The sequence below is a fragment of the Mercenaria mercenaria genome, chromosome 12 (genome assembly GCF_021730395.1).
Source record: "Mercenaria mercenaria strain notata chromosome 12, MADL_Memer_1, whole genome shotgun sequence".
NCBI lineage: Eukaryota > Metazoa > Mollusca > Bivalvia > Venerida > Veneridae > Mercenaria > Mercenaria mercenaria.
The window spans coordinates 33,490,210-33,507,068 of record NC_069372.1 but is presented as its reverse complement, the minus strand read 5'-3'; the positions used below and the strand labels follow the sequence as shown (position 1 = coordinate 33,507,068).

The 16,859-nt window shown below is 33.4% G+C and overlaps 1 protein-coding gene across 1 annotated transcript in view; it reads left to right on the top strand.

Annotated features, from left to right (window-relative positions):
• The first annotated feature begins 546 nt into the window (after positions 1-546).
• Positions 547-16,859, top strand: part of LOC123535304 (protein unc-93 homolog A-like) — a 135,710-nt gene continuing 119,397 nt past the window's right edge. Inside the window, exon 1 of the mRNA XM_053519587.1 lies at positions 547-1,096. The gene's annotated coding sequence lies outside the window, so the exon portion shown is untranslated. The remainder of the gene's footprint in view (positions 1,097-16,859) is intronic.

Here is a 16,859-nt window from a genome sequence, read left to right as displayed (position 1 = left end):
GAAATCTAGAATTAAATAGGACCTAGTCAAGAATATATAACTCAGTTAAACGTAGTCTGCAGTTTTTGCTTGGTTGCATTCTATGCTTCCAGAGGGTCTTAAAGATTATATTCGCTATAATATCATGGACGTATTTGCATCATGTCTTTATTTTTTGCAATAAGATAACGGTGAATTATAAGATGAAACAAAGTTTGTTTCAATATGTTCTTCTCAATATTCATCTTTAATACTGAGTCCAGTGTAGTTTGTAGAATATGAAAACAAAAGTTGTTGTATAAAATATCAAATTGTCATGTTTTACATTTAATTGGCACATCTGGAAATATTTCTCTGTCTGATTATCGACCCGGCATTGTTGTGTAAGAGGATAACTGAAAATATAAATCCCCTGATGAATTAACAAAGCAATCAAACATATGAAATTTTATCTATTTAACATGCTTTTGCAATATCTCTATCGATTATCACACTAGGAACAGCTGTATAACTTCAATATTTACAAGTAAACTTAATGCAGTGTATATTCTGTGTATTCTGGATTTAATGCAGTACATAAACATATATTCATTTGTTTGGTAACCAGGCTTGATTATTATAATAAGTCGAAGTGCCTTCCAAAAACACAAAAAGCATTTGCAGGTTTCCAGAAAATATGTAATCATTAAAGAAAACATACAATGCGGATGCTTCTGCAAACAGAACAGTGAAACCTTTTCAGGATTAACAAAACCAGCAGGAACGATCTAACATAAAGCTTATGTCACTGCAACACAGTATATGATAATCTCAGTGAAATGTTCTACCCTAAAAGGTCAGTTTTGGGAGTTGTTTAGATGTTACATATAATTCACCGAACCTTGACTGCTTTTTCAGCAAGCTGTATCTAACGTGTTATTGTTGGGAAATTTTACAGTCTCGGAATATTAGCAGAACGTTATTCCTGTGGAACTCTGACAATATATTTACCAATATTGGTTTATACTAGAGCCTTCATTCATTTGTCTAATTGATTTCCTGTAGGTAGATGTTGATTAAAAGGATGTACAAAAGGACTTTGTACGGGAAATTGAAGTAAACTGAAACAAATTTTGAGGTAAGATATGTTTGCGATTGATAATTTGAGGTCAATAGGGTTTTTTTCCTGTCCGGTCCATAACTCTGCTATCCATGAAGGGATTTTAATATTACTTGGCACAAATATTTCCCATGATGAGACGACGTGTCATGCGCAAAACCCGGACCCCTTACTTAAAGGTCAACGTCACAATTTGAGGTCAAAGGCCAAGAGGTTTTTTTCCTGTCCGGTCCATAACTCTGCCATCCATGGAGGAATTTTAATAATCCTTGGCACAAATGTACCTCATAATAAGACGATGTGTCATGCACAAATTTCAGACCCCTAGCTCAAAGGTCAAGGTCACACTTGGCAGTTTAATGTTAACATGGCATGAACAGGGTCTGTTTTGTGCCCGGTCTAAAACTCTGCCATCTATAAAGATATTTTAATAATACTTGGCACAGCTGTACCTCAAAATAAGACGATGTGTCATGCACAATTTCAGACCCCTAGCTTATAGGTCAAGGTCACACTTGGCATTCAAATATTAACATGGCATGAAAAGGATCTGTTTCGTGTCCGGTCCATAACTCTGCCATCCATGAAGATATTTTAATATTACTAGGCACAAATATTTCCCATGATGAGACGACGTGTCATGCGCAAAACCCGGACCCCTAACTTAAAGGTCAACGTCACAATTTGAGGTCAAAAGCCAAGAGGTTTTTTTTCCTGTCCGGTCCATTACTCTGCCATCCATGCAGGGATTTTAATATTACTTGGCACAAATGTACCTCATAATAAGACGATGTGTCATGCACAAATTTCAGACCCCTAGCTCAAAGGTCAAGGTCACACTTGGCAGTCAAATGTTAACATGGCATGAACAGGGTCTGTTTTGTGCCCGGTTCAAAACTCTGCCATCCATGAAGATATTTTAATATTACTTGGAACTAATGTTCCCCATGATGAGAAGGTCACAATATGAGGTCAAAGGTCAAAAGGGTTTTGTTCCTGTCCTGTCCAGAACTCTGTCATATATCAAGGGATTTTAATATTACTTGGCATAAATGTTCCCCATGATGAGACAACGTGTCATGTGCAACACCCAGAACCCTAGCTTAAAGGTCAAGGTGACACTTGGAGATCAAAGGTCAATGGGACATTTTTCTTGTTTGTTGTATATTTTTGTCATGCAAAACAGACTTTGAAAATTTCTTGGCACAAATGTTCACCACTATGAGACGGAGTGTCAAACGCAAGAACCTGGTCCCTAAGTCGAAGGTCAAGGTCACACATAGAAGCCAAAGGTCAGATACAAGAATGACTTTGTTTGGAACACTTCTTCATGCATGGAGGGATTTTGATGTAACTTGGGATAAATGTTCACTACCATGAGACCGATTGTTGTGCAAGAACCAGGTCCCTAGGTCTAAGGTCAAGGTCACATTTAGAGGTCAAATGCCAAATTCAAGAATGACTTTGTCTGCTTAATATGCCTGACTTTTATTAGAATGATAATTTTCTATCCTATGATGGGATATGTCTGCGACAATGTATGTTACAAACTTAATTTTCGTGGAGCTGTTTAAACTTTTTACAGCCGACATGTGACACTTTAAGACTTCTTTGTGATAGTTTATAAAAATCTCCAAGTAAATGCTTTGAAAGCATAGAACGCAACTAACTAAATAATAGCGGACTTCGTTTGATTAAGGTCTGTTGATGTGAGGTAATGAGAAATGCCTTACCCCCCCCCCCCCCACCACCACACACACTAAACATACCAGAAATATAACGACACTGAGTCCAAGCACGCGGTAAGGTGATGCGGCTAGCCTAGTCTAATAACTAGGTTTAAGTCTGGCAGGATCCACCTTCTTTCACATTCTTTCTTAAACATTGTATCGGATCTGTTGTGTATAATTTAGTCAATATTAAATTCTAACCAGATCTATACAATGTTGCGAACTCCTGTACAATACCATAATATAATATTTTGAAAAATTACGAACAGGGCATTTCTCCATGCCATACCGTAATTCCCGTATATATTTATTCTATATATTAAGCGAAAGTTGTTTTAGTATACGCACAACCTCGCGTCACTGAGAAAATCCATTACCGTTCGCGTTATTATTTTCCTGAGTAGTATTTTGAATGGTTTTGGCAGACATATTCAATTTTATCCAGACACTGAAAAGTGATGAGCATTATATCAGATTGATTTGAACATAACTGCTTGCTTTAGAATTACTCTTCACTACTTGAATACTACATTTCAAGGGCACTTCATGAATTCAGTATTTTCATTAATAAATATTGTTGAACAAAAGAACAAAAGAATTACCCCAAATTAAGGTACTGTTAATTTACATATCATTAAAGAATGCGGAATCTTTGAAACATTGCATCAAACTTTCTCTTTTTATGTAATATTCATACATTAGAATATTAAAAAACTCTTAGACTATTAAAGACTATACGTGTCATTTGCTTCTTTTAAACACCAGTGTCCATTGGCCCAAAACACTCCTTTTACTGATGATTGTCAAGTGCATTCACGATAAAATAAGAATTCATTATTTACAATGCAAATAGTCGCACTTTAGAAAGAAATTTATGTGTAAATAAATAACAGGAAAATAGGATGCAACATCACTCATCGCTACCCTTACTGCGTGTATTCATTTGGTAGTACAAAATGTATCAAATGAATCTTTGAGGCAGACAAAACTTGGCATTTAGCCCCCTACCGGTGAAACCGGAAAGGACTTATTGTTGCCACCCACCCGCATCCCCCTGCCTTTACCCCGCCGTCTGTCTTTTCGTCAGTTCGTCAGTGACTCACATAAAGTGGGTTTGTGCAATGGCGTTAAAAGTTCGAGATATTTTAAACGAAACTTTATATATACATAGGTGGCAATACGAAAGATACGCATGTTGCTATGGCATACATGTAATAATGATTGCTGTGGCAACAAATAGACAAGGTGGCACACTTGGATTCTGAGATAACTTTAAAAGAACAAAATTTTAATGTTTACATGAAACTATCTACATAGATAGACGGCCACAAAATAAGCCCATCTTTTTCTTTTTCGATATGACAGAAATCTTAATTGCTGTAGCAACAAATACTTAAAGAAAACAGAGATATGGAATCTGTAATAATTTAAGAAGCACAATATTTTTTATGAAATTTGGTACATGATATGGAAGACAATGTTATGAATATGCAACATTCTTTCGGTGCCGTGTCAAAATTGTGATAGCTACAAGAGCTTTTAATATGACAAAGCATGGATACTGAAAAAAGACAGATTTATCTAATTTCATTCGATCATTTAAAGTAACATTACTACTCGCTATTTCTGCCATGCATATTTATACCACTTTACGGCTAAACGTTGAACAACAACAGAAAAGGGACATTCATTGCAAGGTAATAAAAGACAGCAATTTATTTGATGTGAAAATATCGTCATCATTAGTAGAGAGACTAATTATATCAAATAAGATTTTTATCAAATTTTGAAGACCGAAAATTCAAATATTCATACATACGAGAAACAAAATGATCATTGTGTCTATTTGCCCTTCAAGGTGGAAAAATTTACAGTAGCACGAAAGAATCAGATTCAACATGGTTACTTGTTTGTTAAAGTCCATTTTATCCGCCTACGAATCATCAACTATAAAACAATATATGTTAGTATTACACAGAAGGTCTGTGAAGGACTGGCAGATATACATCTCTGGTGGATTGGTTGATAAAATTGGCTATCAGTATTACAATATTTTTGTTACTGAGGAAATGTCCCTTTTCAAATAAATCTAGTATCATCTGGACGTTTGTCCCTGAAAAATGTTTTACTTAATAATGTCAAATGTCAGTGATGTTGTTTGTCGAACCAGAGAAATGAAAGGGTAAATAAAAAGATGAATATTCAATCGATTAAACATATGAAAATAAGAATATATCATATATTTGTATATAATAACGTTTCTTTAAAAAAAGTCATATCGACTGCAACGAACGAGCTGTTTGGAAGTTCTAAACACGGAAATATACTTTCTTGTGATGCCGTTCTCGTGACGCCGAGACTTACATTATCTTGATTTAGCTTGGGGTTTAGAATCACAGTACGCAAGAGCAAGATTTCAAGAAACCCGATTTTAAAAAAAATACAAAGCGGATGCACTAGGAACTTGTGCGCGGTAGTTTCCAAAATAGTTTTCATGAACTGTATTTCATAGAAAAATATAGCTATCATTTTAAAGTGACGGTCTGCAGGAAGTATGCATGACTTTACACCGTATGCTAAAACGTTTGATATATACATCAACATCCGTTTATTTGATTGACATTGCCAAAAATTCCATCCTTCGCTAACCATCATTTTATTTGTGTGCAAAAAGTGTTCATCATAAAACTAGACACTATGAAATAAAAAAATTTGAGAGGTAAGGACGAGAATTTTAAAAGGTGGTATGATTTTAGAGATTATTCACTTTCGTAATTGGGCAGAATTGTCCATACACCTGAAGCTTTTGAATTAATTTATCAATCTTTCGACAAACATACAAAAACGTATTGCGCAAGACCACTCGAATAAACATACGCACACTACATGCAATTTGAATAGTCTCAGATTTTTTGTGAAACTTTGGTAGGATGTAACCATTGAACTGTTGGAAAAGCTGAAGGGAAGCACGTAAGACTCGAAGGGATGAAAACGTTGTGTTTAGAACAATACAATCTGTGTCAAATTCAAACAATATTATGTTTTCTGTGTAACATGCCTTTTTAATTGTCACTTTTATTTAGAATAGCAGTGTGTTTGATAAAAAGCATTAAGATGGCACAAATGTATTATATTTCATGTCTTTGGCAAAAGATATTTTAATGGTCATGTTTAAAGTTAAATGTATATGATGTAGCCATTTCTTAGAATAGAAGCCTATGGAAAGATTAGTATACGTGCCTGGTCTAAGGAGAGTTTAGTTTCACTTGTAAATGTTCTGAATAACTGATTATATGAAAAGGGATTCTTATTGAACTTGCTTTTGGAGTTTTTTTAGCAAAATCAAAGCTTTCCAGATTGTTCTGTAGAAAAATTATAGTAAGTTAGAAAAATAAGTGGATACTTCTAGCCAACATAATGACTAGACTGCCAAGCCAAAACTATGTATAACTGATGCTTCAAACTGGTGATAGTGTATAACCCAATTGATATTTACAGTTTGTCTGTTTAATATGTGCTTTGATTCAGATATCTCTTAGTGAGAAGAACGCAAGGAGCGGTAGTGTTGGATTAATGAATGTCATTATTTCAATAAAACTTTTATCTATCTCTCAAGACATGCTTGACCACTGTTGGTTCCATAAGGAATTTTAGACAATATTGTATGACAGCTATGTACAGATAGTGCTGGGAGGTTAACTTATAATTTGTTTTCCACTTAATACTACAGCTTTATCTCATTTCTTCAAAAGGTAAATTAGATACTATGAGTCGCCATTTCCGTCTTTTTTTTATTTCACCTTTTATGTTACGTTAGTTTTCACTGAATCATTTGCTCATACTGGAAGCAGAAAACTTGAATATTACAATATCTTATTGCTTGTTTCTCAGAAAAGCGCATAAAGCTGTGTTTTAGGCTCAAGACAAGAAAAACACTAGCATCGAATCATTTATTTCAGAAAAAGATGAGTGTGTTGTTTGGAAGTCGTGTTGAAAACTATAATCGTTAAACTTTATGTATGTATTTATCTAGTGTTTAGCCTTAGGTTACAATATTTATGCATTCTATGGATCTTATGTTTAGTTGGATAGAGCAGTAAAAGTATTTGTCATTTGAACAAAATTATTTGTGTATAAGTTCATACATATCTTATTTGCATTCCTGCATAATGTACATGTTTTATAATTCATTTTCAATGTTGTTGTTAATCAGTTTGACAATAAATGCAATCACTGAAGCAATTTTTATTAGAATTTAAGAAGTGTATATATAAGAAGTGAATAACTTCCCTTTAATTGTTTAGAATTCTTATATTTCAGCTTTTAAGGTCTATGTTTTTCAACAAATTAGGGCATATATGATAAAATGGTCAAGTAAATTCCTTGTTGTGTGCTGCACATAAATGATATAAATTTTAAAACCAACCGTGAAAAGGTAACGTTGGATATAATAGTATTACATGTTCAGTAATGTGGAAAATAGAGTCAATATATTTTGTACCGTCGTTTCTAAAACGTGTAAGTTTCAAGGTCAGCGATGTATTTTTTTTTTTTTTTTTGCTTTTAATAATGGAACCGTCTGTTGCTCAGGTAATGCTTACAGATCAGTATATTTCTGCACATTTTTATGGGATAATGATTAACAACACAGAAATGTATCGTAACCGTTACAGTAAAGATGAAGTATGAGCATATAATATTTTAATCTGTAGGTGGTGTCTCGAAATCCGACCTCGCCGCTATATTTTTTAAAGTATTTTATTCTATAAATGTTCATCCTAAAAACAACATAGCGTTATACGAATTCAAGTATTCTTACGAAAGAAATAATTGCTTATTGTAATATATTTGATCAAATAATTGGTATTTGATAGAGTACACAATTTTATTGTGCATACACGTGTAAATAAAAAGCTTAATAATCTCTACTGTTTGGCTTAAAACAAATTGCGGGCTTTTCATTGTAACTATGGTCTGTGACCCAAGAAATCCACTGATACAGCTTTTGAAGCAACACATGCCGTTAATGAAGCTTTTCATGAAATTCAATGATATTTTGCTTTGAAATGAAATTTACTTGTACATGACAGTAAAACTGAAAAAAAAAATTCAAAAGAATGCTAAGTTGTGTACTTCAGTTTGTTTCATTGTACTAACAAAAAGTGTCGCCGCAGTATTTAACCTCAGTCGCCTATGTGACACCACAACGCCATTCTTAGTAGCAGTGATACGTTGTGGTCCTTTTCTAAACAAGGCGAAGCAAATAATGCTGATTTTCTAAAATGGCAGACGAATCTATAAACTTAACATCAAACTTAATCGGTGAGTGAGCAAAAATATTGTGTCTCGGACAAGCAATTCATTATTTCTGAAGGAAAATAACACTGACATGTGTTTATGACAGGTATTATCTATGTTGACAAAACAACCTACAAATATTAAGTGCATTACGTGCAAAAGAAAAACATAGTCAGAATTGATCAATTTAAATCTGTTCATGTGACAAGATGACTCTAATGTTCACTGACAAGTAAAAAACCTCTGAACAAAACCATTTCTGGAATATTACAATATTATCCTGGAAAATGTATTAATCGATGAGTATAAGGTTCTGCGAGCTATGATGTATCCTTTTAAGATTTTCAGTTGCCAATTTTTATATGTATTTGCAACTAATGGTACAGAAGTCCATTCAACCCGTACGTGTATTACAAACGCTGATATCAAATATATTGACTTTGTTTTCCGCGTTACTGAACATGTAGTACTATTGTCACATGGCTATTTTTCAATATATGAGCCGTGCCATGGGAAAACCAACATAGTGGGTGTGCGACCAGCATGGATCCAGACCAGCCTGCGCATCCGCGCAGTCTGGTCAGGATCCATGCTGTTCGCTAACAGTTTCTCCAACTCCAATAGGCTTTAAAAGCGAACAGCATGGAGCCTGACCAGACTGCGCGGATGCGCAGGCTGGTCTGGATCCATGCTGGTCGCAAACCCACTATGTTGGTTTTCCCATGGCACGGCTCATATGTCATTCATGTACAACACACAGCAAGGAATTTACTTGACCATTATTTCATATATGTTCTCAATTTGCGTTATGAACAGTGAATCAAAGGGATAATGTTAATCATTGTTGTTTGTGTTATTGTTAGAAGTTTCGAAATATCACGTATCAGTAGTTTTATTTTTTGCTCTAGCTTGTACTTGTGACGAACTTTGCATTCACCTGTAAGCTCCTATAATTCAAGTTAACATTTCCCAAACCAAACTTTGTGAATATACTTTAACATGTTTGAGGTACTTCTGCCATCTTGAAAATGAATGAGCTTTATTCGGGAGGTGAAAAAATTTTCTGTGTACCAAAACATTCAAATGCACCTGACCAATAGCACCAAATCAGGGCAGTTTGCAAAAACCAAGACCCCATAAAAAGAAGTACGTTTGTAATATGAAAATAAATAAGGTAGAAATTTAACTCACCATTTTCCGATTTTTTTAGCATTAATAATTTTATAGATCATTTTTTAATAAATATTTAAAAAATTCATGAATGGGAAAAGTTAAGTCTAAGTATCGTTTAATTACGTCGAGAAGAAATATATTTCTGAATAGAACAAAATTTATCTCCTAATCTGTTTTTAGACACTGACCCTTGAACTTATTAAAAATGCATAATGTCATTTTGAGCATATCTAAAAGAAGTACAAGATTTTAACAAGATTTGTCTTTGTATGGTGTACCGAACTGCCTAAAGTTGCAAGACAATATCAGACACAGAGAAAACAAGATTTAGCAATGCCAAAACGATTGTCCAATTTGAATAGAGGTTTAATTTTCTTCAATTCAAACTGAAACTGTAATAGTTATGCCTTGCTTATCTTTCAGAAAATGCTTCGATAAAGTACTTTCCATGATAACTACCGCGTGAGATTCAAAGACATAGTATGTGTTTATTTATTATCTATGCGTACAATTTAAACTTGTTTTCCATCCGGATACATGCAATATCTTCTGTATTTCCGCATCCTCTGCAATACATGTATACACTATACCTGGGCGTTCGCTTCTCGAGCTGCTAAAGATAGCACTGTCTTGAGATACTCCTTATTTTTCTATGAATAAAACACTTTTCATGGAATATCGTTTTACTGGTCCCCGGACAACTCTGGTCTTACTGAGTTTAAACACTGTAAAATCACAATATACTCTCAAACTTTCAAATTGGACAGAGAATTTCATAATATGAGGTTTCCTGCATTGTAAACTGATCAGTTTTAATTTTCTAAAAATTTGGGATAAACAACCGACAAAGCAAGACGTATATACTTTGAGAATATTTCGATTCCAGTTTCTGTTTAATGTTCCTTGGATCAGTATGTTTATCTGTAGAAGGGGACATACTGTGAACGCCCGTTGCATCTTTATGGATTGTGATATATTATTATGCAAGTTAATTAAGTTGCTTCAATAATAATTTGATGGTGATAGAAAGTTTCATTTCATATTATCAGTATAGCTGACTTAAGATACTGCGACAAACTATACATTAAATGTGAGAAGAGACATTTTTGGATGAGAGTGACTAGATCAGCAGCTTTTGTTACGTCTGATTGCTTATAAGCCAAGTTACGATTGAGTCAGGTGATGTATCGCAAACTTAACTGGTGTACCTGCTTCGTTAACTAGTTGCTTCAAATGCAAATACGATTACATGGTTGGTATTTATTGCAATTTCTAAAATAATTCTAAGCAATTTCTTTGTTATTCATGGCATGTCAGATTTATTAGGGTGTACATAACATTATGTTTACAAGTATTTGCGAATATTTTGATGACTGTGCACCTGTTTTTCCGTGTAATCATTTATATTAATTGTATCTTCGTGAATTCTTTATACTTCACATCATATCGAGAGTTTTGTTAAAGATAACATTTATTTATTATTTTAATTTGAACAGCTGGCTAGACAATATTATTTCTATTAAATAATTTCTTGACTACCACAATGAATAGAGTAATTTGGAAGCATACATATAAATATATCTTGAAGTACGTTAGACACCATCAATTCTGCTAGAATGCACGTATGTTGGCTGCAATCGGATTAGATTTATTTGATGTTTCCATTGAATATCAATAATTCAGTGAAAACTGAATTATGTTTGTGCAATTGGATATCGTCGTGATGAAAACATAACATAGCTTTTAGTCAATGGAATATATATATATGAAGTAATATTTGTTTAGCACGCTTTACCATTAAATCTATCAAACACAATGCAATGGAACAGCTGGGTGACCATTAACAAGTCAAAATGTTTTTTCTAATTTAATGCCTTGGCTAGATATCTTTTGCCAGTCTTCAGACACGTCGATAATTACTGTAATTTGGTTAAAGAAATGGTGACTTTCCTTAGTAAATTTATGTCATTATAAGAAAGCAGTGAAAAATTTCCTGTAACTTTAAGAAGAAAAAAAACGCAGACGATGTTCTTAAATAAGCTTGTTTAAATAAAGACACGAATCTAACAGAATCATCACCTTACACAACCTCCCCGAAAAGTAAACCCAACTCAACTCTACATCCGTGTTGTTTGCATGTGCAAATAGTTGAAATAACAGAACATACATAGACTGGGTAAAAATATAGACAAAAAGGGCACGCAGTTCAGTGTAAAGCTTTTGCGGCTGTTTTATAAGTGCAAAAATATCGATGTAGGACGCTTGGAATCTATATATTACCATATTTACGATATTTAACTGAAATACGAATCTAAGCTTTGTTGGCCTTATCAGTCGACTGGAGCGCAAAAATTATCCTAATCATAGACTTATAGAACACTTTTCCTATTGCATTTTTTACAGACGTGAAAGAGCTGGAGCGTAACCAAAAAATCAACATGAAGATCTGTAAAGAGGTGAAAAATTATAATATTATGATTGTGCATGGAAGCACTTCTGGAATTTTTAGCCGATTTTGAATTAAAATATGAAGTGTTATCATTTCATACTTCCATCATTGCAGCATAAGTATAACGCTTTAACATAAGGTTATTTAAGAGACAGGTTTGTCTTGTAACAATTCATCTGATGTGAACCAATTATACAAATTATTTTTTTTAAATATTATCTAATGTAATATTCCAAACAGTAATTTATCAACTGCATTAGCGACTGCGTTCATAGTTCATTTATATTAGCAGACGATATTTAAGGTACTTCCGCAAATTGAAATTAGAAATTCATGTGAAAAATCAGAATCCTCGAAACAGCTTTCGAAATGCAAGGACACAAAAAATATATGATAAAAGTTGAAACGATATATCTGTAGGTAAACTTGCGAGCATGAAAGCTACGCTGAACCCTATCTCCACAGTGCTTTTGATGAAAATGAGTGAACATTTTTGGTGCAAAATTTCGGTATCGTATGCAACCTTAATTGCTATAAAATATTTATTTTCAAATCAAAGAAATGCCAAAATAGTGCACACGGGCGTTACTTTTTCAAGAAAATGTCGTTAAACATTCTAATGCGCAAAAAACGTGCACAGTTTTTCTAAAATATTTCGCCACCATGTTTATTTCAAGGAATTAAATATATGATTGTTCTTTTACCTGAGATTTCTTTACTGAAATATATATGCCTCCTTATTCATGGTTAGAGATATCCATTTAGTACAGTTTAGCACTGCCCGATCTCCTTAATCTGTTACCGATCCTTTACATTTAAAGAATAAACGCAATGTGTAATGATAGTTTTTCGCTTTACACACCACCTTTGGACAAGAAAGGCGTTTCACTTAAAATGTGTAAGCATCCGCTGGCAAAATATTATTGAAAGATCGGAACTTTTTCTAAAATAAAGTTCAATTTCAATCATTTTCAAAAACTGGAAATATTGCACATTGTGTTGAATACATAAATAAAACAAAAATCCCCAAAATAAACCATTTTAGAACTTTTCAGGGAACTATACGTTTCAGCCGAACAACGCATTTCAGGATGACACAAAACTGGTTTCTCTTTGTAAACAGTGTCAAAGTTCACCTGAGGGACATTGCTGAAAAAGTAAAAGTGCTAATTTGTTAATTTCAGAGAACATACAATAAAGAAGTGTTATGAGATTATGCATATGTACGAATATTTACTAGTCTAATTTATATTAACGATGATAGAAAACAAGTGTGCACTCGGCAAATAGCAAGTCTATTATTTTCAGGTGTATACTGAACACTGATCCCAATGTTCGTAATTTACAGATAAAGAAGTCGTTGTCCTTGGTTTTGTAGACAGTCTTAGTACTGGACCGCTGCTTCCGCTGTCAACACCGCAGTGACTACTAATGTAAAGTCAGTGTCCATTTCTATGCCGGAATTTCAATACATATTTATTGTAGGGATAATACAGGCTTTTTGTGTGTGTATTAACGTCTGCAGAAGCCCGCGGGATTGTTTGTGACCGTGACCGAAGGTCGCTATTCTTGCATAAAAATATATTTCACGACGATTTATGTATTGTTTTCATATGTATTGACTTGATGATTCCGGTACATTTTTACTTACCATTCCAGTTGTTCTTGGAAACGGTAAACATGTTTTAAATATCCGACTCCAGGGCCCGGAAATAAACATCACTATCAAAAGCACATCCTGAAGGTTATTACAATATAAAATTACCGATAATTTTTCATATCAGTTCATAATTTGGTGGACTCGATCACAACTTCAAGAATAATATTTTTACATTCGAGTTATATTGGAGTACGGATGAGTACGAACGTAGTGTCATGTTTCCAAGCTGTTTATATAATTTATTCGAGAAATTAGATAAAAACATGCTGACTGATACTTAACAAAATCATAAATATAATACCTAAAAACAAAGAATCGTACAGGTAAACACGCAATTCTTTAAAATTTTGGATCGTTGCAAATCTTGTTCACATTGTCTGAGACTTCTCTTACAATTTTAGGCAGTATGGTACACCATACATAGAAAAATCATTGTCCGCACATTGCACTACTTTTATGTATGCTGAAAATAGCAATATGTACAGATTTATTTTCGTTTTAATACATAAGGTGGTCAGATTTGAAAACAGATTTTGTACTAAGTTTAGTTCTATTCGGTAAGACAATTCTCCTATGCACTAATTGATACTTTGAACTAACTTTTGCCATTCATGTATTTTTAATAAAGTATTTTGAAAGGATTTATAAATCTAACCAAAAATTTGGAAAAATACAGGTAAAATATCTTCTTTGTTTATTTCCAAATTTTAGTTTTACTTTTTATACAGCTACTTTTACTTCAGATCTTGCAAACTGAGCTGTTTTTGTACTCTGGAACAGCTGCATTTGAAAGCTTTTTTTCACTGTATTTTCACACCTCAAATGAAGGTCACTCTAAATTCAAGATGGCGGAAGTACCTTAAGGTGTTCTTATTTGGAAGTTAGTGATTTAACTCTGATACCGTACGTTCAGAAATCATCTTAATTTCAATATTTATGAAATTCTCTTATTAAACAGGCTTCCTCCTAATACACTCATTACAAAATCTCTGGGCTTTTTTATCCGTCAATAACGTTATCAGTGTATCACATTATTAGCAGATTTATGTTTAAATTTATCCTGCGAGTAAGAAAGGCTACAGGAGGGTGTATAAAAAATCAAACATCGTTTGAAAGGCTACATATACAAAATGAAACATCGTAGAAAAGGCTACAAGAGAGCGAGTTGTTATAAGAAAATGTAATGTCAAAGGATTGCTAGTTTGTGACATCATAAGAAATGTTGCTAACATGGTTACCGGCGAAAGCGATACGCACATTGTTATATATTATCATTATACCAGATTTATAACACACATGTGCGTTAAAAATCGATATCTGATTTGAGCATAGACTGCTGGTCAATTGAAACGAACAACATCGTTTTCTAAGAATTTTACTTTAGCAAAAATGTCTGAAATAGTGTTTCAATGCTAAAACGTTTTGACAAACCGAATTTATTTTTCTATTTTTCGGTTATCAAAATTTATAACATGTTTTTGTGTGTGTGTGTGTGTGTTTTTTTACAGTGAATTGTGAAACATTAGAGTGAGTAGCACCTGCTATATCCCCAGTGAAAATATCAAATATATCTGTCACAGGTTAGAAACTATAAAACAGATTATTAATAGAGTTAACGAAATTACAGGAAATGTTTGTTTTACAGGTCATGTCAAAATAACTCGTTTATGTAGAGACAAAACAAAATTTTACAAAAAAATAGATTAAAAGCTAAAACAGGTTGAAATGCATGCAAATGTGAAATAAATATATTTAAAATGTTTTGACCCAAAATGTATAGTTATGAGCATTACATATAAGATACAATTTTGTGATTAAGGAAGTGTAGCTTCTTGGACATGTAAAGCAGAAATATCAAAGGGACATTGTATACTGGATATTTTTTTATTTAGGTGTATTAACTTTATTCAGCAATGATCAAGTCTGCTAGCCAATGGTCCAATAAACTGCTCATAAAAGATAAAAACTGAACTATGGATTAGTCCGAGATTACTCGTTACCAATGCACGAGTAAAAAATAGTCCAAATTTACCAACACAGTATTTTAAATTTCACGTTGCCGACTCTACCATGAAAACTTTGTATTTAGTATACATTTTTTTTGTAAACTCGATGAAATAGATTTCATTCTTGCATGCCATACAGGATTTTCCAGTGTTTTTGCCATTGCTTGAAAAGCATGGGATGTTCGATAACTCTCCTGCTGTAATTTATAAATGAATGCTAAATTCCTACTTTACTAGAATTATGAACACAATAAACACTTTTGCACCGTACTCGGATTAAGTTTACACTGTGACTCATTCAGTACATTCAGGTCCATTAAGCCCGCCCGAGAAATATCCTTAACGCAAAAATACGAAATTTTATTTAGTTACATGAGGGACAAGAATACCTCTTAGAAACCCGGATTAATGTTGTCACATGACTTGTCAGTCTGATCCATCAACAAGAGGATAGACTTTCCAGCATCTGTTAAATCACATTCAGAAATTCGGAAAAAAATAGTGTGCTTAAGTTATAGCCAGTTCTGAGGCAAACTGTGAAAACTGTGCACGCATTGTGTAAAGGAATCATGCATAAAGAGAAAAAGTTTTATCTCGAAAATTCAGGCGAATGCACAGTGATACAATTTCAAATATAACAAAAAAACCGCAGTGTTTTACCTTTGAGTCTGCAATACAATTAGTGTACACCGCTGAAAGATTTAGCGATGTAACAATTTATGCTACTCAGTTTTTTCTAAATACACTGTGCTCTTTCAATCTGAGATGTAAACATAATAAATAGGAGTTTAACCTTATAAGTAAGCTTTGTATCATTAGCAATTTATATATGGAATTTAAACTGGAAGTAACACAATTTATACGGTCAAAAATGGTTGCAGTAAACTGTAAAGTAACACCAGATCGAAATAGATTTTGCTGACTAATTCACGCTCACATGTGTCTTTTTAGCGAAGCTTCTTAGTATCATATGACACATTAATGGAAAACTGTTTACGAAACATGTGAAACACATGTTAGTAGATTAGGCACCAGTATGTTGTACAGACACGTGTCTGGGACGAACGTGTAAAATCTTAACATTTATTTGTATAATTAATAATTACTAAAGCGTTTGATACATTAAGTAAAACAAAGCAACTATTAACAGCATCAAAGTTATATAACACAATGAAACACGAAGTAGGTGCAGGATTATCAAAATAATTGCTAGTACTTCTAAACCTGATTTTGAGAACGCTCTAACGATCTAGCATGCACCTTATAACTCGAAAACTGCTGACGGTTATCATAAAATTGATTGCACTACATACCAATAATGCTGTTTTATTTCCTCATTATGTTTCATTGTACAAAAAAGCAGCATAAGATAAACGAAGTGAATGTGTTGGAGATAAAGGTCGCAGAAGTGCTATCATTTATTATATGTTTGGCCTATGAACACAAGATCGTGTCAAAATTCATC